The sequence below is a fragment of the Hyperolius riggenbachi genome, chromosome 2, assembly GCF_040937935.1.
Source record: "Hyperolius riggenbachi isolate aHypRig1 chromosome 2, aHypRig1.pri, whole genome shotgun sequence".
In the NCBI taxonomy this organism is placed as follows: domain Eukaryota; kingdom Metazoa; phylum Chordata; class Amphibia; order Anura; family Hyperoliidae; genus Hyperolius; species Hyperolius riggenbachi.
The window spans coordinates 110,667,096-110,688,664 of NC_090647.1; the positions used below are offsets into that span (position 1 = coordinate 110,667,096).

At 44.9% G+C, this 21,569-nt stretch overlaps 1 protein-coding gene across 1 annotated transcript in view; it reads right to left on the minus strand.

The window, feature by feature from the left end:
• Positions 1–21,569, minus strand: part of KDM8 (lysine demethylase 8) — a 225,980-nt gene that overhangs the window by 184,984 nt on the left and 19,427 nt on the right. The window contains exon 4 of the mRNA XM_068267211.1: positions 17,102–17,171. The gene's annotated coding sequence lies outside the window, so the exon portion shown is untranslated. The remainder of the gene's footprint in view (positions 1–17,101; positions 17,172–21,569) is intronic.

A 21,569-nucleotide genomic window follows, 5' to 3' on the forward strand; every position in this document is an offset into this window, starting at 1 on the left:
AGAATTCTCTGCCTTCTTCACAAACAAGGTGTCTACCATCCGTGCCAGCATTACACCAACAACAACAATTGACCACTGGACTTTGCATCTGCCTACTACCGTACCACCATGGCAAGTCTTTGACACTCTGAGTGAAGAAGATTTTGGAATTCTCATTCAAAGTCTCCGACCCACTACCTGCGACCTGGATCCTGGCCCAACTGGATCCTTAATGCAGTGCCCAGAGCTGATCAGGCCAGCACGTCACAAAATCACTCAGTGCTCCTTGCAAAGTGGACTTTTCCCAGAAGAACTAAAGAAAGCAATCATAAAACCACTCTTGAAGAAACCATCACTAGATCCTGATTCTGTAACCAACTACAGACCTGTGGCAAACTTACCATTCCTATCAAAAGTTATCGAGAAAGCAGTCGCCAACCAGCTAGAAGCCAGGCTTACAGATAACAACATCTTTGATACTTTTCAGTCAGGATTCAGGGAAAGGCACAGCACTAGGGATGCTCATTCGGATTCCACGGAAATGCAATTTCCGAAATTCCGATCGGAAATTGCATTTCCGCATCGGAATGCGGAAATCAGTAATGCAAGTGCCGTAGGCGGATTCCACCCGACTTTAACATCGATTTTCTCAAAAACTATAAAGTCTTTTTGAAAACTTTTTTTTGCATCTTGTTCACAAGATTCTGTTTTATAAACCCTGAAAATTTGGTGTTTCTAGGACTTAAGGGGGCTTTGCTATTAACCGCTAAAGTCGGCGGATTTTTACTGTTATGTAAAATGCAGAAAACCTGCATCTGGCTATTTTCTGCATTTTACATTACAGTAAAAATCCGCCGACTTTAGCAGTTAATAGCAAATCCCCAGTAAGTCCTAGAAACACCAAATTTTCAGGGTTTATTAAACAGAATCTCCTGAACAAGATGCAAAAAAAAGTTTTCAAAAAGACCTTATAGTTTTTGAGAAAATCGATGTTAAAATCGGGCGGAATTTCCGCGATTTCCGGCGGAAATTCCGCCTTGTAATGCGGAAATTGGTAGCGGAATGCGGAATCGGTAATCGGTACATGACGGAATGCGGATTTACCGCGGAATCGGAAATTGGCATTCCGACCATCCCTACACAGCACTGAAACGGCATTAGTCCGAGTAATGAATGATCTACTTACTGCAAGGGACAAGGGTGATTGCTCAATTCTGATTCTTCTTGACTTGTCTGCAGCATTTAATACTGTGGATCATGAAATACTAATCCAGCGACTGAAGAATTACTGTGGCCTAAGGGGTACTGTTCTTAGCTGGTTTCAGACCTTCCTATCTGGCAGAGGACACAGCAAGTATGTCTGGGCACACACTACTCTAATCCAGTGCCACTTCCCTATGGAGTTCCACAGGGTTCTGTACTATCACCATTACTCTTTGCAGTCTACATGCTCCCACTGGGCAAAATAATCTAGAACTATGGCCTAGGATACCATTGTTATGCAGATGACACACAACTGTATCTGTCCTTCAAGCCTGGCACCCAAGACCCATGTAAGGATCCGCTCCTCTCGGCCGCAGTATGGTCTGAGGCGACGACTGAGGTAGTCAGCTGACACTTAGCAGGGGTTTTATTTAAATATGAAATAATAATTTCTGACCCTGCCTGGGATTGAACCCTGGTCTCCCACATCAGAGGTGGTGAGCTTGACCACTGTGCTATGACTAATACTGTCAGAAAGGTTTGCTGCTCAGTATTGGGTGGGTCAGTTGGCTTGTTGTGGTCATCTGTTTCAGCTGACCTCACTGTCAGCTGATTAATGCCTGTGTGTGATTGGCTGTTGGGTGCATGTGGCCGGCCACTGATTGGTTGCATGTAGAATATAAGCCTGCTGAGTGCTTCCTGTCATTGCCCGTGATAGCGTTAGCTTTTGCTAGTTGCCTGGGTGCTGTTATACTTCTGTGTCATTGGATTCCTGGATTTTGACCTTTGCCTGTACCTCGACCACTCTTGCCTGCCGCCTGCCTAGACTCAGATTGTTACTGGACTCTGTTATTGCCTGCCGCCTGCCTAGACTCGGATTGTTACTGGACTCTGTTATTTGCCTACTGCTCTGTACCTTGCATATCTGATCTCACGTGTATGACCCTGGACTGTTCTGGACTCGATATATTCTGTGTGTCTTGTTTGGCCTGGAGGTTTATCTGCTCACCCTGCATTCAGCTCCAATACTTTGCACACTTAAGGCCTGGGTGTAACCGAAGTCAGGTAGGTGTTACTTCCTCACCTCCTGTTCAAGCGGGGACGCGCCACATAGGGTGAAGCATGTGGTGATAGATTGGGGCATTGGAGCTGATTTGTGAGCAGGTACTCTGAAGGGCCTTACATTATCACGGGCCCAAAAAATATATATATACATGGAGGACCTACGTCATCAAGTTTTACAGTTAACAGGAGCTGTAAATCAGCTGACCCAGATGGTTACTACCCTACAAGGACATAATCAAGCTTCTGCACCTTCTGATGCTTCTTCCTCCACCTCTCCAGTTCGACCTCTGCCTCCGGGGTCTTTTGTGGAACCCAAATTGCCATTACCGGAGAAATTTTCAGGTTCCCGCGAGCAGTTCAGCAATTTTATGAACACCTGTCTGATGTATTTCCGGGTTCGGCCTATTGCATCCGGCTCTGAGTCTCAGAGAGTGGCTTTGGTTATCTCCTTATTGCAAGGGGAACCTCAGACCTGGGCTTTTGGTTTGCCACAGGAGCATGTCGCCTTATCTTCAGTGGAAGAATTTTTTAAAGCAATGTCTGTATTATATGCTGATCCTGACATTTTCACCACAGCCGTTCAAAAGATCAGAGATCTCCGACAGGGTCGCAGGTCAGCCGAAGAATATGCCTCTGATTTTCGGCGATGGTCTGTACTTACTAAGTGGAACGAGGCCGCTCTGCTTGATCAATTTCTGTTCGGTCTTTCCGACACTATCAAAGACATTTTGTTAAGCCACCCAGTTCCAGTTTCTCTTGAAGAAGCCATCACGCTGGTCATCAGAATTGACCGTCGAGTTCGTCAGAGATGTCAAGGAAGGTCTCCTTCAGTTGTCTCCACCTCATCTATAAGCCATATTGGAGCCACTTCATCTTCCGTCCACGAGGAGCCTATGCAAATAGGTTCCTCAAAATTGTCTTCTGCTGAGAAGTTAAGGAGACGTACAGAGGGGTTGTGCCTGTACTGTGGTGGGGCAGGGCATCTTGCTCGAGTGTGTCCAGTTAAAAGGAAGCCGGAAAACTTCAGCGCTTAGGTGGGGTCGAGGAAACCCATCTAGGCGAGCAGGTATTTCCTCTCATATATGAACGTGTCTTATTGCCCATTAGTGTCAAAGGGGATAAGAAAGATTATCAGGGGCAGGCATTTATTGATTGTGGCGCTGCTGGTAACTTTATGGATTTGTCTTTGGCCCAGGAGCTCGGTATTCCTGTTTCAGCCTCGCCTGAAAAACTATATGTGACTGCCATTGATGATACACCTTTACAGGACGGTCAACCAATTTCTGTCACGCCAGACATTTCGATAAAAGTTGGGGCACTTCATTCAGAACGTTTAAAATTTTTTGTGCTAAACATTCCCTCCAGTCCAATCATTTTGGGATTCCCTTGGTTGAAGCTTCATAATCCTATTATTGATTGGCAGACAGGACAACTAGTCAAATGGTCATCCCATTGTGTTAATCATTGTCTCAATAATGTGCAATTGAATGCAGTCCTTATTGATGAAAAATTACCTTAAGTGTATCATGAATATGCTGATGTTTTCTGTCCACAGGCTGCTGACAAACTACCTCCCCACAGGTCTTATGACTGCCCTATTGATCTCTTACCAGGAACCATGCCACCACGTGGTCATTTGTATAATCTTTCGGGTCCTGAGGATCAGGCTATGAAAGATTATATAAAAGAAAATTTGGAGAAGGGATTTATTCGTCCTTCGACCTCTCCAGCAGGTGCCGGGTTTTTTTTTGTAGAAAAAAAGGATGGTGGTCTTAGACCCTGTATTGATTACAGGGGTCTCAACAAAATTACAGTAAAAAATCGGTATCCTTTACCTCTTATTGACGATTTGTTTACTCAGGTGGCAGGGGCTCGCATTTTTACCAAGTTGGATCTTAGGGGAGCTTACAATTTAATCAGGATTAGGCAAGGTGATGAGTGGAAGACGGCCTTCAACACCAAAGACGGGCATTATGAATACTTGGTAATGCCATTTGGTTTATGTAATGCCCCAGCCGTCTTCCAGGATTTCGTAAATGATATTTTCCGTGAATTTTTGGGTCGATTTATTGTTGTGTATCTTGATGACATATTAATTTTTTCTTCTTCATTACCTGAACATCGTAGGCATGTAAAACAGGTTCTTCAAAAATTAAGGGAGAATTCCTTATATGCTAAGTTGGAAAAATGTGAGTTTGAGAAAAATGAAGTTTCTTTCCTTGGTTATGTCATGTCTGATTCTGGCTTGGCCATGGATCCAGCTAAAGTGTCAGCAGTCCTGGAGTGGCCACAACCTACTGATTTGAAGTCCTTACAGAGATTTTTAGGATTTGCTAACTTTTATAGGAAATTTATCAAAGGTTTTTCCATCAAGGTCGCTCCATTGACTGATCTCACTAAGAAGGGGGCGGATCCTTCTAATTGGGGACCTTCTGCTCTTAAGGCCTTCAAAATTCTCAAGGAGGCCTTTTGCTCCGCCCCCATCCTGGTGCATCCTGATGTGCAGCGCCCTTTTTTCCTGAAAGTGGATGCTTCTGAACGGGGGGTGGGAGCTGTCTTGTCTCAATTTGCAGGTACTCCTGAACTACTTCACCCTTGTACTTTTTTTTCTAAAAAGTTTTCAGCTGCCGAGCAAAATTACGATATTGGAAACAGGGAACTATTGGGTGTAAAACTGGCTTTTGAGGAGTGGCGTCATTGGTTAGAGGGGGCTATGCATCCAGTCACCGTTTACACCGACCATAAGAACTTAGAATATATTGAAAATGCTAAGAGGTTGAATCCTCGTCAGGCACGCTGGTCATTATTTTTCTCACGCTTTAATTTCAGAATTACGTACAAACCGGGTTCTAAAAATATCAAGGCAGACGCCTTATCCCGTTGTTTTGAGAAGTCATGTGTGCTGTCTAAGTCTGATACACCCATTATACCTTCCCATTGTATTGTGTCTGCAAATATCACTCTGTCTCTTGATCTTTCTGAGAGTTTGAGGGCCTGCCAGAGTGAAGCTCCTGCAGGAAAACCGTCTGATAAATTGTTTGTTCCGCTTAACCTTAGGTTGCAGGTTCTCCAACAATTTCACGATTCCAAGAGTGTGGGTCACCCTGGGGAGACTAAAACTATTGATCTTTTAAAGAGACATGTTTGGTGGCCTTCCTTAAGAAGGGATGCTCAGGAATTTGTAAAAGCCTGTCATGTGTGTGCCAGGAGTAAAGCAGTACGTAAATCTCCTCAAGGGTCTCTTCTGTCATTACCCATACCGTCTAAGCCATGGTCTCAAATCTCTATGGACTTCATTGTTGAGTTGCCTCCTTCTCAAGGTTATACCGTAGTTTGGGGAGTGGTAGACAGATTTAGCAAAATGTGTCACTTTGTACCTCTTGCCAAGCTGCCTACAGCCAAAGAGCTGGCAATTTTATTTATTGAGAACATATTCAGATTACATGGAATACCTGAGAATATTGTAGCTGACAGGGGGGTCCAGTTCGTGTCACGATTTTGGCGTGCATTTTGTGATCGAATTGGAATCACTCTGTCATTTTCCTCTGGGTTCCATCCTGAGTCTAACGGTCAGACAGAACGAATCAATCGTTGGAACAGTTTTTACGATGTTTTGTAGCCAGTCAGCAGGAAAATTGGTTGGAGTATTTACCTTTCGCAGAATTTGCCATGAATAATTTAATTAATGCTTCTACTAAAATGTCTCCTTTTCAGGTTGTTTTTGGACGGAATCCCAAGTTCTGTTCTCTCTCTGGTCCTCCATCTGATCTTCCAAGTTTGGAAAATTGTTTTTTACATATGACATCTGTCTGGCAACAGGTAAAAACTAATCTTGAGGTTGCTACAAAACGACAAAAAATTTTTTCTGATCATCATCGTACTCCGGAACCAGTCTTTGCCCCAGGGGATTTGGTATGGGTGTCCACACGAAACATCCCTTTAAGACAACCTTCATCTAAGTTAGGTCCTAAATTTATTGGTCCGTACCCAGTGATTGAACAAATCAATAAAGTTACTTACAGGGTTAGGATGCCTTCGTCTGTTCGGGGTGTGGATTCTTTTCATGTTTCTCTTTTAAAGTCTGCAGCAAAGAGTGATCAGTCCAGTCCCCCTCCTCCTGTAGAAATTGATGGTAATCCGGAGTACGAGGTCGAGAGAATTTTAGATTCTCGTGTTGTCAGGAAATCCCTTCAGTTTCTCATTGACTGGAAGGGTTATGGGCCAGAGGAAAGATCTTGGGTTCCGGCCAGAGATGTTCACGCTGATGAGGTAATTAAAGAATTTTATAGCAAATTTCCAGATAAACCCAGGTTGGAGTGTTCGGAGACCACTCCTCAGGGGAGGGGTACTGTAAGGATCCGCTCCTCTCGGCCGCAGTATGGTCTGAGGCGACGACTGAGGTAGTCAGCTGACACTTAGCAGGGGTTTTATTTAAATATGAAATAATAATTTCTGACCCTGCCTGGGATTGAACCCTGGTCTCCCACATCAGAGGTGGTGAGCTTGACCACTGTGCTATGACTAATACTGTCAGAAAGGTTTGCTGCTCAGTATTGGGTGGGTCAGTTGGCTTGTTGTGGTCATCTGTTTCAGCTGACCTCACTGTCAGCTGATTAATGCCTGTGTGTGATTGGCTGTTGGGTGCATGTGGCCGGCCACTGATTGGTTGCATGTAGAATATAAGCCTGCTGAGTGCTTCCTGTCATTGCCCGTGATAGCGTTAGCTTTTGCTAGTTGCCTGGGTGCTGTTATACTTCTGTGTCATTGGATTCCTGGATTTTGACCTTTGCCTGTACCTCGACCACTCTTGCTTGCCGCCTGCCTAGACTCGGATTGTTACTGGACTCTGTTATTGCCTGCCGCCTGCCTAGACTCGGATTGTTACTGGACTCTGTTATTTGCCTGCCGTCTGCCCTGACTCGGATTGTTATTAGACTCTGCTTATTGCCTACTGCTCTGTACCTTGCATATCTGATCTCACGTGTATGACCCTGGACTGTTCTGGACTCAATATATTCTGTGTGTCTTGTTTGGCCTGGAGGTTTATCTGCTCACCCTGCATTCAGCTCCAATACTTTGCACACTTAAAGAGGAACTCCAGTGAAAATAATGTAATAAAAAAAGTGCTTCATTTTTACAATAATTATGTATACATGATTTAGTCAGTGTTTGCTCATTGTAAAATCTTTCCTCTCCCAGATTCACATTCTGACTTGTATTACATGGTGACATTGTTACTGTGGGCAGATTATGGAGCTGTTTCTAGCTGGTCTGGCTTTAACAGACAGCTATTTCCTGTCTGAACATTGTTACATTGTGACAGTTTGCCCAGAGTACCGTACGGTACCAGAGCCTCTTGTGGGAGGGGTTTCAGCACAAAATCAGTCATACAGCGCCCCCTGATGGTCTGTTTGTGAAAATCATTATTTTTCTCATGTAAAAGTGGGTATCAGCTACTGATTGGGATAAAGTTCAATTCTTGGTCGGAGTTTCTCTTTAAGGCCTGGGTGTAACCGAAGTCAGGTAGGTGTTACTTCCTCACCTCCTGTTCAAGCGGGGACGCGCCACATAGGGTGAAGCGTGTGGTGATAGATTGGGGCATTGGAGCTGATTTGTGAGCAGGTACTCTGAAGGGCCTTACAACCCATCAGCATCCATAAATGCGTGTCTGTGATGATCCGCTCAGCTGGCTGCAGAGGCAGACAGCTGTTTGTCCATTCCTCTAGTCTGTGGGCTGCAGGTCTCTGGAACAGAGACCTGTCTTTCCATTGCAAGTTTCTGGTCTGTTCTCTTGCTGGGGAATTTGCATACATTCGTTATGCAAATCCCCTACCTGCCTTCTTTGATGACTGGCACTATAAGAGCTTTATGTTTCCCAGAAGGCTTTGCTGGTCATTTCCTTTCCATGGTCTGTTCCTGATGGACACTGCTGGAGTGTCAGCCATTGCTATCTAGTATAGTTAATTCCTGGGGGTTGCTTTAGGCTCCCCTTCTAGCCCAGTCAGGTTGTATTATCTGTATTGCCTGTTCTGTCTTGTCTTGCCTGTTGCCATTGTCCAGTCCCAAAGGTGGTCAACAGGAAATGGTTCTGATCTCTGTTCTTGGAGTATAGCTGGTGCAGCGGTTGCTACCAGCTATCTCTTTTGTTCTGTCTCCTGGGATCGCGCTAGCTACTTTTCGCTAGCGCTGGGGATCCTTCTGTTCTGTCTTCTGGGATCGCGCTAGCTACTTTTCGCTAGCGCTGGGGATCCTTCTGTTCTGCTACTCTGTACCTGGATCGCGCTAGCCACTTTTCGCTAGTGCTGTGGATCCTATCTCTCGCTTGTCCCTGTTTTCGTGTGTCTGTCTTGTCTGCTACGCTTGCTGGAGGCTCGGTGAGGTAACCGTTAAGCAAGCGCTCGCGTCCTCTGTTTCATGTTTGTCTGTCGATGGTTAGTTAGGCGTGCTTGTCTCTATTGTGCTTATCACGTGGAGACCGCGCATAACCGCGTGCACTGTTGCGAATGAGTGCGGTGTTCGCGGTTAGCTAGCGTTTGTTATTTTCCGTATCTCCTTATTGTATTATTTGCTGTGCCTTTGCTACCCTCGTATTCTATTCTGATCTGCCTTGTGTCACGTCTGGCGATCGCACCTCTCGCGATCGCGTTCCTATTTCATATCTGCTGTTTTGTGTGCGCGGTCACGGGGTGGCGACTGGATTGCCGCACACACATACAACCTGTCCCTTTGCTCAATCTCATTCGCAATCGCCTCTCTTGCGATTGCGTTCTGCGCTTCGTACAATTCCTGTCTGGCACTTGTGGAGGTGCAGAGGATTGGTTCCTCTGCACTCCCCAGCGCCATCTGCCGACAGGAATTTCCCTCTACAGGTGCGTAGCACCTTTTGCTGGGTGCCTGCAAATATACGCTTGTGGAGGATTTCCGCCGTGTCAGCGCACGCGTTGTGCGCTGATCATGGAGAAAGTTCCGCAATCGCTACAGAATGACCAGCCCAACCCAAAACCCCAGTGTAGACGGAATTTCCGATTTGTACGATCTTGTACCTTTAAGAGATTTAAAAAACTTGAACCTGAATCAGCAGACAAATTTTTGTCTGAGTGTACGAAACTGTTAGCGAACCCTGAATTCCAATGCACCCCAGTGTCTACCTGGGCCCCCCAAATGGTCTACATTCTGTTGGGGGCGAAATGTCAATGTGGGGTTATGATGTGTTAGATCATACCACCCTGAGTCAAAGACCCCTGGAATTCTTGGCCTTTTTAATTCACAATTGGCTGAGATTACCTCAATTACCATACCCCCTTAATGAGTTGTTGTCAGCAGCTCAATCAGCTGTTCCATCTACTCTTTCATCCATAAAGCAGCCATCCAAAGCCTCTAAGTCTAAACGTAAAAGATCTAGGAAGGCTTCCCAGCGGAAAGATCGGTTGCCCATGGCAACCACAGATAGAGAGGTTATTTCTGTCAAGTCTGAAATGGGCAAAACCATGCAGTATGATAATGATGTTTATAATGCATCTGCTGATCGGTTTCTAGGTTTTTTGCCCCAATCCAAAGCTTATGTGGATCCTGCTATAGGTAGGATCGCACACTATATTAAAGCAGTTAAAAAATCTGTACTCGTTCCTGATCCCCACCCATATGGAGATTATTTAGATACTGGGTTGTTCGAACCACCATTTGCCTCATTGGAAATCGGGGCCTTGGTGGAGGAATTTGATTTGGATTGGAAAGCCTTTTGCGATTTTTACATCGCAAAAAGCGCGGATGTCCTGAACGATTGTCTTGACTCTGTGTGCCTTTTGATTGAGTCTGATGAATGTGACGAGTGTGTTGTGGATCTGGTGATGTATGTGTGGCAGATCATTTTGGATGAATTACACACACACCAATTAATTGATCCCAATAAAGAGGTAAAAGATTCCCGTTCTGTTCCTGCTCCAGTTCCATCTGTAGACTGTGCGCACTATGATTGTTCATCCTTTGTTAAGTGTGCATGGGAGCCCCCATTTGAGAAATGGGAGATCGAGCTCCTGGTCTATGAATTGGAATGTGATTGGAGATCGTTTTGCAATCATTACCGTTCTAAAAACGAAGCAGTTTTGTATGCGTGCATTGAGTCTGCGTGCACTTTAATCAAGAATGGTGAATGTATCTCTGACTTTGTGACTCCGCTGTTTGACGTGTGGAGAATGATTTTGGATGAACTACATGCGCTTCAATCTGCTAAAAACACATTGTCAGCGGACGATTGTTCCAATCCTCTGGATTTAAAGAAAGTGAGTTTTGAATGCATTCCCTTTCCCAAAGCAACTGAGTGTTTGAAGTCTGAGTGCAAGTCGTTCAGAGCAGTTGCTTGTGTGAAAGTTGAACCAGTGCGGTCTGATGTCGCCACCGCACGTATGGCTGCAAAAGGTCTGTGTGGTCCTGTGTCTAAGGAAGACAGATTTTTTCCCTCAGGTTCTCTAAGATCGTCCGTTTGTGAGCCTGCCATGGGGAAAATTCCTAAGTTATGCAACTTTAAGAAAATTATTGATGTGTCTAATAAAGTTTCTCCTGTTGTTGTCGCCACTTCTTTTGCAAATGAATCTATGTCTTATTCTGTTCGCACCTGTGCAGGCCTGTTGCCTGATGACAGTTGCTCCAGTGTTTCTGTCCTAGATGCCTTGCAGTCTGCTCCGCAGATCGCGGAGGTTTGCGATATGGAAGCGTCAGTTTCGCAACCTAAAGCGATCTTGGATCCGCAAATTTTGCGTTCTGACTCCTCGGATTCGACATTGTTAGCCGAATCTAAGAGTGAGACAGCGCTTCGGTTTTGCGAATCTGATGCTGAAGCTTCTTTGCCTTGTCCAGAGAAGCTTTCTCTGAACCTGCCCTGTACCATGAATGAAGGCATGATGTCCACTTCCGTTGACATTTGCGAGTCTGATTCTGAAGAAAGTATTGACTCTCCACCCAGTACTCTGGATGAGTCAATATTGCCTTGTACAATATCTCCTGCCCTGCCCCTAGAGGCTCGTCTAGGTATTGCTGCTATTTTTACCTGTCTTTCTGCAGTTTTGGAGTTGCAAGCTAGTTTGACTACTACGCAGAATTCTGGGTGCAGCGAGATTAAAGTTAGGGAGTCAGTGTGTGGTCCAGTGAATATTCCTGTACGTTCCACTCATGATGATGAAATTCAGTCTCAGTTTATGGTGGAACCTTCCCTGGGACATCTGCCCTGTTCTCAAAGTAAAGTTCTAGTTTTGCCCTGTAACATGGATAGTACAGAATCCTTCTTAGACAACTTGAAAAATGATGTTCCTGAGGTCTTGTTTGATGATCTGAAGGTCTCCGAGTTCCTCCCAAAGGGTTCAGAATTTGTAGGAGATGTCTCCTGCCTCCCAGGTCCTTCTGAGGTGTTGCCCACTTCAGTAGGCATTGCTGCCTTGCTGACTACTTTTGCAGCTCTTGTGGAGCTTCATTCATGTGTAGTCAATGATGATATTACAGTTACAGAAAATTCTGAATTTGAGTCCGAGTCTTCTTTTGAAAGACCAGTACCTGTGACCTTTACTCGTGATGATTTTCTGCCCGGTACTGGTTTTGGTCTTGTCGTGTCGGACTCTGAGGTTGGCAGTTCCCCGACATGTCCTGAGGTTTCTCCTGTACTAGTGTACCCCGATGTGCTCTGTGACCCAGAAAGCCCAAGTGTGCCTCAGTTACCAGCGTACTCAGATGCTTCCTCAGTGGAGACATGTTCTGATATAGCCTGCCTGCTTGCATGCCCAGAAGTGGTCCCTGAAAGTCCTGATCTTGATGGGTGTCCTGCTAATTTTGAGTCTGGAATGATCATAGGTTCCATAGGGGTTCTTGGTGGTTCTCCATGTGAGCCTGGTGAGCGTTCTGGCTTCTTGGGATCTCTGCGGAGCTTCAAGGCGTTCTGGGAGATTCCGGGAAAGGTTTTGCTTGGTGCCCTGAATACGATCAGCAATGGCTTTGGTGTTGTAAGGGACACTTCGAACAGGTATTGCGGCAGGTTTGGTATTCTTGGACGCTCCTTGGAAGGTGGTGGGTATTGTCTGGAGGGTGTCGATGGCTTCTTCTCTGGTGTCCACAGTCCTGATGGGTGTTACGCTGAGACTTGTAGTGCTGATGGGCATGTTTCGGTGGCTTCTGCTTCCGGTGAGGTCGGTTTCGGATGGACTGACTCTGGAATTGGGCCTTGTTGGGCTGTCCCGACCTTCATGAGTCTTCAGTTAGAGTTTTGTGATGATACCAGTTTTGAGGGATGTCTGGAATCCATCCCTAGAGGGGTGGGGGGGGGGGGGGGGGGGTACTGTGATGATCCGCTCAGCTGGCTGCACAGGCAGACAGCTGTTTGTCCATTCCTCTAGTCTGTGGGCTGCAGGTCTCTGGAACAGAGACCTGTCTTTCCATTGCAAGTTTCTGGTCTGTTCTCTTGCTGGGGAATTTGCATACATTCGTTATGCAAATCCCCTACCTGCCTTCTTTGATGACTGGCACTATAAGAGCTTTATGTTTCCCAGAAGGCTTTGCTGGTCATTTCCTTTCCATGGTCTGTTCCTGATGGACAATTCCTCCAAAACGATCCAGCACAGCTCTTTTAATCAGAAGATTATTTTATTGGATCATAAAAATACAAATATTAAAGCTGCATAGTGGCTACGGTCCACCGTTTCGGACCATCACAGTCCTTGTTCACGCCACACAGCCAAATGAACAACTGCAGACATGCTCTTTATATAGTCAAAGCTCCAACAGGGCAACCAATCAGAGGAACCTATGCAAATGACTGGACCTGATGGGGAACTACAGGGCTTGTCCACAAAGGGTACCGCCCTCCCACTCCATTGGTCAAACATTTTGAAATGTATGATGTCACAGCAGGAACATAAACACATAAATAGAAACATTTCTAACTCTGATCTATGGCACCTGTTGAATATCTAAAAAGATCCTGGGACGAATCCAGGGCATCCTGATGCAGAGGGCATGGGTTTGGATGTGTCAAATACAGTATAAAACTGTAAACGAACAAACACCGAGCGCTGCCCGCCGTCAACATGGCAACCACCGTCACATGACAACCAATGCGGAAGGACGTACGCAATGACGCCTATACTGGCGTCCTATTGCCACCGCGATGCGGAAAAACAGACGCATAGTATGCGTATAAAAATACGAAACAGACACAAACAAAAATACGCATGCCCAGTGCTATCAATAGATGACCTGGACTCCACCCATAAAATAACACCCCTAGTTCAATAATGCATGGTAAAAATGTGCAAAAGAACCTATGATACATAAGTGACAAATAAGAAGGGGACCCAAAGGACACCCCCCACCCCCAAACAACAGACCCAGAGCCATAGAACATCTACCACACAAAATTTAAGTCGTATTCCTTATTTAGTCCCCCTGGATTCCTCCCAGGATCTTTTTAGATATTCAACAGGTGCCATAGATCAGAGTTAGAAATGTTTCTATTTATGTGTTTATGTTCCTGCTGTGACATCATACATTTCAAAATGTTTGACCAATGGAGTGGGAGGGCGGTACCCTTTGTGGACAAGCCCTGTAGTTCCCCATCAGGTCCAGTCATTTGCATAGGTTCCTCTGATTGGTTGCCCTGTTGGAGCTTTGACTATATAAAGAGCATGTCTGCAGTTGTTCATTTGGCTGTGTGGCGTGAACAAGGACTGTGATGGTCCGAAACGGTGGACCGTAGCCACTATGCAGCTTTAATATTTGTATTTTTATGATCCAATAAAATAATCTTCTGATTAAAAGAGCTGTGCTGGATCGTTTTGGAGGAATTGTACGCTATACCCTGTGGGTACAGGGGTGGATCCGCTGCACGCCTATTCCCCGACATCGCTAGTGTGCGGTCTTACACATCTTTGTGGCTGTTCCTGATGGACACTGCTGGAGTGTCAGCCATTGCTATCTAGTATAGTTAATTCCTGGGGGTTGCTTTAGGCTCCCCTTCTAGCCCAGTCAGGTTGTATTATCTGTATTGCCTGTTCTGTCTTGTCTTGCCTGTTGCCATTGTCCAGTCCCAAAGGTGGTCGACAGGAAATGGTTCTGATCTCTGTTCTTGGAGTATAGCTGGTGCAGCAGTTGCTACCAGCTATCTCTTTTGTTCTGTCTCCTGGGATCGCGCTAGCTACTTTTCGCTAGCGCTGGGGATCCTTCTGTTCTGTCTTCTGGGATCGCGCTGGCTACTTTTCGCTAGCGCTGGGGATCCTTCTGTTCTGCTACTCTGTACCTGGATCGCGCTAGCCACTTTTCGCTAGTGCTGTGGATCCTATCTCTCGCTTGTCCCTGTTTTCGTGTGTCTGTCTTGTCTGCTACGCTTGCTGGAGGCTCGGTGAGGTAACCGTTAAGCAAGCGCTCGCGTCCTCTGTTTCATGTTTGTCTGTCGATGGTTAGTTAGGCGTGCTTGTCTCTATTGTGCTTATCACGTGGAGACCGCGCATAACCGCGTGCACTGTTGCGAATGAGTGCGGTGTTCGCGGTTAGCTAGCATTTGTTATTTTCCGTATCTCCTTATTGTATTATTTGCTGTGCCTTTGCTACCCTCGTATTCTATTCTGATCTGCCTTGTGTCACGTCTGGCGATCGCACCTCTCGCGATCGCGTTCCTATTTCATATCTGCTGTTGTGTGTGCGGGGTCGCGGGGTGGCGACTGGATTGGCGCACACACATACAACCTGTCCCTTTGCTCAATCTCATTCGCAATAGCCTCTCTTGCGATTGCGTTCTGCGCTTCGTACAATTCCTGTCTGGCACTTGTGGAGGTCAGAGGATTGGTTCCTCTGCACTTCCCAGCGCCATCTGCCGACAGGAATTTCCCTCTACAGGTGCGTAGCACCTTTTGCTGGGTGCCTGCAAATATACGCTTGTGGAGGATTTCCGCCGTGTCAGCGCACACGTTGTGCGCTGATCACGGAGAAAGTTCCGCAATCGTTACAGTGTCTAGTGGAGTTACAAAATTGGATGAACACCAGCTGGCTGAGGCTGAACTCTGACAAAACAGAGGTGTTGGTGGTAGGTGGTCCACACATGATGGATAAAGTTCAAAACGCTCACCACCTCAAACTAGCAATTGGGGGAGATACTGTACGGTATAAAGACTCTGTGCGAAACCTTGGGGTGATCCTGGATGGAAATCTAAAACTCAAACAGCAGATATCAGCTGTCGTCAAGTCATCCTTCTTCCATCTAAGAAACATGGCGAAAATCAAACACCTTATCCCAGCTGAAGACCTACCTGTCCTAGTTCATGCATTTGTATCCTCCCGCCTAGACTACTGCAACGCCCTGTTCATCGGATCTACAGATAAGGTTCTCCGCCCCTTACAGCTAGTATAGAATGCTGCAGCCAGACTCCTAGCCAATGCCCCCCGCAGCTCACACATCACCCCAGTACTGCAAACTCTTCACTGGTTGCCAGTAAAATGGAGAATCAATTTTAAGATCTGCCTGCTGACATTCAAGGCTCTACACCACATAGGACTCAAATACATAGCGGATCTATTGGAACTTTATGCCCCTCCATGCACCCTCCGCTCTGCCAACAAGATGAAGCTGATTATTCCCAGGATACAGGATACACTTAACATTTGGTGCTCGGGCCTTTTCCTATGCAGCCCCTACTCTATGGAACTCACTTCCACAATCAGTACGAGAGGCTCCTTCTCTGGACAGCTTTAAAAAAAGGCTAAAAACTCACCTCAGTCTTTTCCCTAGCTTTTGAGACTGCATAATGCATGGTCACAGCGCTTTGAGTCCCCAGGGAGAAAAGCACTATATAAATATTATTGTTATTGTTGTTATTGTTATAGAAAAAAAGAAAAGAGAGTATTAAAAGGGGGTTTCTTAAACCCTTTAATTGAATTAAAGAGTAACTGTCAGGCTGCAGAAGCTAATTTAAACCTCTATTCTCCTGTGTTAAACAGTTTAGAAGGAAGCCCAAAAGCAATTAGTGAAGATAAAAATCTCAGTTACCTTTGATGTGTGCTTATCAGCAAGTCTGTTATTCTTAAGAAGACGCAAGCCGCATACCATACTGCAAAGCATTCTGGGGCTCTCCCCTCGGCTGCTAATGAGACGTTACAGCAGCTTGTAATCGCGTAGCACTGATAAATCTTGGGCAGAGTACACTGCAGGAGTCAGCTATTGTTCCTAGCCACATGGCTCATTAATATTCACTGCACACTGTGTTGTTCAAGTAGGAGCTTATCTGTGATCAGGAAGCAGGCAGGACATGACGACACATTTGACAGAAAAACATGGAGCCTGCCATGAGCTGTCAGGAGCATCTATCTCTGCATATACTATATACAAATTCTGTGAAATCCAAACGTGGACAGTGAAATGCATATGTAATGTAAGTACAGCCAATCTTTAGCTACTGATATATGTGTTTATTTTCTCTGAGACCTTATACCTAACAGCTCCTCTTTAAGTGGAGCTACTACCCTGCAGGAGGTGACATCATTGCTTACTAAATCCTGCCAGAGACGTCTTGGTATTTGTATAATGTGTTTGGTAGACCCAATGTGCAGCACAAGTTTTCTGTAGGCTCTTTACCTGTGATGGATATTATCTTTATTTGTTGTGTGTGAGTATACACACATGGAGAATGGTGCTCTTGTTAGGTGTGGCCAGGGTCCTGATTTGTGCTCAGGCCTCTGTGGGGCATCAGTGACTGTGTCCTCTCTGGCCCAAGCACCAGACAATATATTCACTGGGCTCTATGCAACAGTACTTCCTGTCCCCCTGATGGATACTCTACGCCTCTCAAATCTGGAACCATTTAGTTGTTTCATATTTGGTTCTTACCTTTGCTTATAGGTTTGCACAGATATTCCTCAAGAGGCAAAGGAGACAAAGCAGTACTGTATCCGTATTCCTGGCAAAGCAAGTAAAGTATGGTCTGGTATTAGTCGCGGAGCAGATACGTGGACAAAGTTTGATTCGGTTAATACAGTAGAATCCCCTTTTGGTAAACGTATACTCAAGCCCATAAAATATACTGTAGTGCTGCATCTTAATTCAGCAAATACTTAGGAGTCATTTTTTCTTTACAGTGATTCAGCAAGTGAGCACAGACATTGTCTAAGCTAGATCAAAATGCACAGTGTGCTATATGCAGGAATTTGGATGCAATAATCACACAGCAGATTGCACAGGAAGCATATATCTCATCAGTTAACGCAGGTACAGTATTAATACTGTGCTCCACTGTCCACACTTCTGTGCAGCCTGGATGATGTTGTAGCATTGCAGCCATGCACAAGCAAGTCCCAGATGAAAGGCAAGTCCCTCAGTAATCAGGCAGTAGCTAACACAGGAAGCATAGGTCTCACTAGATGGTGTTTTTGAAGTAATCCATGCAGGCCCAGAGTAATGCGCAGATAGCGAGCAGGCTACCAACCTTGGCTCATAGGTCTCCAACTGACTATGATGTATGCGCCCCCAACTTTCCAAAAAAGTCTGATACAAAATACCTCTGGGACCAAAAAACAGGTTTACTATAACTGAAGTTTTATTATATCAGGGTTTACTATACCAGGCATCAGTGCTGGGCCGAAATTACGCATTAGCGTAATTACGCATCGTAATTCACTACAAATGCACCGTAAGCGTTACGTGTAAGGTTACGGTATTACGCGTAATTAATTACGCGTAGACCATAGGTTACGTTATTACGCGTAACAAATTACGCGTAAGACAGTAAACTCCCATTGAAATTACACAGTCTGCCGTAATCGCGTAATATTACGCTCCCGTATAATATAAAAAAGCCGCCGATTATAAGGGTTAATAGCAAAGCCCCCTTAAGTGCTAAGAGCCTCAAATTTGGAGAATATATTAAGGAGATCAGAAGGAATAAGAGGAAAAAATTTTTTTTCAAAAAGACCTTATAGTTTTTGAGAAAATCGATGTTAAAGTTTCAAAGGAAAAATATATACATTTAAAAACCCGCCGACTTTAACGGTTAATAGCAAAGCCTGCTTAAAATTTAGGAACACCAAATTCACAGGGTATATTAAGGGGATCAGTGGGAATAAGAGGAACATTTTTTTTTTCAAAAAGACCTTATAGTTTTTGAGAAAATCGATTTTTAAGTTTCAAGGGCAAAAATGTCTTTTAAATGCGGAAAATGTCAGTTTTTTTTGCACAGGTAACAATAGTGTTTTATTTTCATTGATTCCCCCAAGTGGGAAGAGTTTTACTTACTTCGTTCTGAGTGTGGGAAATATAAAAAAAAAACGACGTAGGGTCCCCCCTCCCAGACCTCTTTAACCCCTTGTCCCCCATGCAGACTGGGATAGCCAGAATGCGGAGCACCGGCCGCGTGGGGCTCTGCACCCTGACTATACCAGCCCGCATGGTCCATTGATTGGGGGGCCTTCTGATTTGAAGGAACCCCATTGGTCTGCTAAGGACCAATGGGGCTCCTTGGAGCCCAAATACAAAGATGCTTTAGAGAGCTCTGAGCTATATAGCTCAGAGCTCTGTCGGGTGAAAGACGCTAAGTCCCGCCGGCTCTCGCTGCCCTCCCCGCCTCTCCCACATGTCACCTATATACATGCTGGCACCCATGGGTGCCAGCATGTATATGGGTGACAGGTGTGGGCGGAGTGGACGGCGGGAGCCGGCGGGGACTTAGCGTGTATGCGGCGGCCGGCGGGTGAGCGGCGAGTGACGTCGGGTGTGGTGGAGTTACAAAGTAACAAAGTTGTTACATTGTAACAACTTTGTTACATTGTAACTGATTAGTATATTTCCGAGGATATTGCGTGGGAACTGGCTTTTAAAGGGACAGGTAAGTATTAATGGTTAATTAAGAATATTAAAGGACTTTTTTCGTGGTTATGTTTTTTGTTCAATTAAAATACTTTTTCTATGTGTTTGTGTGTTTATTTACTTTTAACTCTTAAAGGAAATGGGTAAGGGGTACAAGTACCTCTATACTCATTTCTCCTGGGAGGGGGGGTGGGCATCTGGGGGACCCCTTTTTAAAGGGGACTCCCAGATGCCACCATGAACCCCCCCCCCCCCCCAGGAAATCGCGGCCTCCACCTCCACCGCCCATCGGAGGTGGAGAAGAGCCCCTTGTCCTTGGATTGGACAAGGGCTCGGAGGGGGAGGGGAAAGCTTGGCTGCCCCTCCCCTTCCGAGACCCCCCAATCCATGGACCATGCGGGCTGGTATAGTCAGGGTGCGGAGCCCCACGCGGCCGGTGCTCCGCATTCTGGCTATCCCAGTCTGCATGGGGGACAAGGGGTTAAAGAGGTCTGGGAGGGGGGACCCCACGTCGTTTTTTTTTATATTTCCCACACTCAGAACGAAGTAAGTAAAACTCTTCCCACTTGGGGGAATCTATGAAAATAAAACACTATTGTTACCTGTGCAAAAAAAACTGACATTTTCCGCATTTAAAAGACATTTTTGCCCTTGAAACTTAAAAATCGATTTTCTCAAAAACTATAAGGTCTTTTTGAAAAAAAAATTTTCCTCTTATTCCCACTGATCCCCTTAATATACCCTGTGAATTTGGTGTTCCTAAATTTTAAGCAGGCTTTGCTATTAACCGTTAAAGTCGGCGGGTTTTTAAATGTATATATTTTTCCTTTGAAACTTTAACATCGATTTTCTCAAAAACTATAAGGTCTTTTTGAAAAAAATTTTTTTCCTCTTCTTCCTTCTGATCTCCTTAATATATTCTCCAAATTTGAGGCTCTTAGCAATTAAGGGGGCTTTGCTATTAACCCTTAAAGTCGGCGGCTACCTAACATTGATCCATGCGTCAACTTTTCCGCTTGGCAGCATGACCACATTAATTGCTAGTAGGAATTTACGCGTAAGCCATTAACGTAACAACCTGAATTATGGTATTCTTACGCGTAATTGCGTACGGGCTATGCGTAATTACAGAAATGTACCGTAAATGAATGTCTACGCCGTAAGCATAATTCCGTAATGCGTAATAGCGTAAAATTGCGCGTAATGATCCGTAAGCGTAGTTTTTTCCATTACGCCCAGCACTGCCAGGCATTACTCCCATATAGTTCTAATAATGCTTGGTCAGGACATGAAATTTAGTTTACTATACCCGAATGTTTACTATATCAGAGTTTATCATATTGGGATTATACTGTACTGTTATTGACTAACTACACATGGTTTATTATGAGCTTTTGAAATGTTAAGTTTCTTCTTCAGGTATTGTACAGAACTGGATCAGAACTGTATGGCTCTGATCCATTTCTGTATCCTGCCTGAAGAAGAAACTTAAAGGGACTCCGAGCAGTGCAGAAACTATGGAAAGATGCATATCATTTTAAAGCTCTCTTTCTCCTCTTTCCAATGATATATAAACCGCCAACCTACGCCTTTTAGTTTTTGCTATTTTCACTATCGAAATTGCCACGGCCACGATTTCAATCGCGAAAATAGAGAAAACTAAAAGGCGTAGGGTGACGATTTAGGTGTCGCCAGAAAGAGGAGAAAGAGAGCTTTAAAATGATATCCATCTTTCCATAGTTACTTGTATTACACAGGACGACACTTTCCCCAGTGTCAGCAGCAGAATGGAGCTGCTGACTTTAGGAAAAAGTCGCCCTGTGTAATACAGTGTAACTATGGAAAGATGGATATCATTTTAAAGCTCTCTTTCTCCTCTTTCTGGCGACACCTAAATCGTCGCCCTACGCCTTTTAGTTTTCTCTATTTTCGTGACTGAAATCGCGCCCGCGGCAATTTCTGTTTCAAAATTTTTATTGTTTTTTAAATTGTAATAAAAGACAATAATATATCCGAAAATACAAAATAGGATTGTACAATCAAACAAAATCTTCAACAGTGTAGGCGTGTATAACAAGATTATATAATGAGTATAGGAACACATGAGTCTTGCCAAAGGCCTCTCATTCTATATGTAAAAAGTTAAGATTCTTAGTGATCCTGAACTCAGGAGAATACACCTACTGTAGACTGTTATCGAGTAACCCAATCCCGGGCTCCTAGGAGCCAAAAAGTGAAAACAAGAGGAAGGAAGTAAAGTCAGGAAGAAAAGGGAAAGAAAGAGGGAGAAGAGGGGAAAACAGGAAGACTGAATCTACCAAAGCTCAACCTATACAGTGCAGTGTACCACCTTAGTTTAAACCCATATATCTTTTCCAAGGATCCCATATCTTTTGGTATTTGTCTACCTTGGGCCGCGGCAATTTCAATCGCGAAAATAGCGAAAATAGCGGTTTATATATCATTGGAAAGAGGAGAAAGAGAGATTTAAAATGAT